The sequence below is a fragment of the Athene cunicularia genome, assembly GCF_003259725.1.
Source record: "Athene cunicularia isolate RWA chromosome Z unlocalized genomic scaffold, athCun1 chrZ_part1, whole genome shotgun sequence".
In the NCBI taxonomy this organism is placed as follows: Eukaryota; Metazoa; Chordata; class Aves; order Strigiformes; family Strigidae; genus Athene; species Athene cunicularia.
The window spans coordinates 17,826,717-17,828,801 of NW_020799142.1; positions in this window are offsets into that span (position 1 = coordinate 17,826,717).

Here is a 2,085-nt window from a genome sequence, read left to right on the forward strand (position 1 = left end):
ATAAGCATTTTTCTCTGCATGTATAAACACATTGCATCTTCATAATCAGATCTATCAGATACATATTGAACAGAAAGGTCTTGTAGTTAATTTTCTCCAGATCTAAATCAGTGCTAACTAAGCCACACCCGAGAAATGTTTATGTAACTCATGACCAGCTTCAGAAATTCTACTGCTTTTGGTCATGATGTCTGTCCATGCTTGATTACCCTTCTCATTAAAGTGTTTTCCAGTGTCTGGCCTAAATCTCCATTGGTACAATACAAGCCAATCTCTTTTTTTCCCCATCATTACATCCTCTCTGCAGCAACTCTCTACATATGGATTCTGTTTTCCCCTCAATCAGCTCTAGAAGAAATAACTCCCAGTGCTTTCCCATTACTCTCATAGGAAATACTTCTGAAACCTCTGCTTGTTCTTGATGGTCTCCTTTAGATTCTTTTCCAGTCACCCTTCTTTTACAGAAGCATCTAAAGGCAGCAAGTCTTAAGAGTGATGTATTACTGCTGCTAAAAAGAAGAAAGGGTTGGAAAGGTTAAAGGGAAAGCACTGCAAAATGTTAAAAATCACATGCAATGACAGAATAACAATGAAATCCAAGTCCCTTGCAGCTCCTTCGTTACATTATTGAGAGGTGTACTTTAGCCACCTCTGTTCTTTCTGTAGTTCCCACTGCTAAAGGACATCTCATGATCAGCAGAAAGTTGCCAGCTATGGCTGTGAAAAGTCAAAATACTGAATAGCAGGAAAACCCAAGCCTGTAACCCTCCTTCCAACTCTTACCTATTAAAATACTAAAATTAGCCAATTTTTTAATGATTCAAAGTAAACAAATTCATTTGTACTCATCGGAATTAATCTGCTATGCAGATATATTTGACATTGATTCCAAAAGTAAAGTAAGAAGGGTCAAAGGCAGCAATTTTTTTCGGGACGCACGAGGAAAATGAATTATCCATTGACAAGAACTACCTGCTTTTTGGGCACATGGGAGGAACACCTTACCAATACTCAAGACAGTGACTGGATGTTGTTAACTGAGCCTGTTTACAATGGCCCTTAATTAATTACAAAAATCAGAGCAGCAATTGCAAGTGCCCTTCCTCTACCCCACTTTACTAGATCTAGGCCAACTGCTTGCTAATACTCTTAACAAGCATGCATTACCATTTGTTCCTGGATCCTTATTTAGTCCTTCTTTCCTCTTTACTCCTTACCTGCTTTAGCAATCCTTTTTATTATACTGTGGGGTTTTTGAATTTAATTATCTCACTCAATACTGCCTTTCTAGATTGCCTATCCCACAGTCATACTGATACATTTCCTTCTATTTCTCCAGTAGGACAGGTGTTACTGCTAACAGTGAAAATTAGTGGAAAAGCCTGCAGGTCAGACGTCATCTTGTAGTGCAAGTCATGAACACAGCTTTCACAGGTGGTTGGGGGAATACGCTGTAGAATAAAGAAAAACTTCTTACGTGCCTACATCAAATCTCTCAAAAATAAGTTTACTTAAGAGATTCTGCTGAATGTGGTTTAGCTACTTCGGCCCCTCCCGACATGACCTTGTTTCTACTGCGGTTAGTAACAAAACTCCCGGCCCAACCCATCAGAAATAAGTACTCGCAAACCGGATCGCTCTCTATGCGGGGCGGGGACCCCCTCTGCTCCGTCAGCCAGCGAGCGCCGGGCGGCTGCGGGGCCTCTGCCTGCCACCCGCACCCCCCAGAGACCCGCACCCGGCTGAGCACCGCCCGGCGCCGGAGGCACGTAGCAAGCGAAGCCGCAGCTTCTCCACAGCGCAGGCTGCCGGCGCCTGCGGTCCCGCCGCCCCGCACCCACACCGGCACGGCCCGGTTCTACCAACGCCGCAAGCGACTGAGCCCTAAGCCACGCGTAACAAGGCCCGCCCGGGGGCTTGCCGCCCCCTTACCACCTGGCTCGGCCCCAGAGCGCAGCACCATCTCCCGCCCGCCCGTCGGGTTCGCTGCGCAGGCTCCAGCCTTCGCCTCCCCGCTACAGGACAGCCCCACCGGCCAGGCGGCAGGCCCGCCGGCGGCGGAGCCCCAGGCGCCTTCGCAAGGCG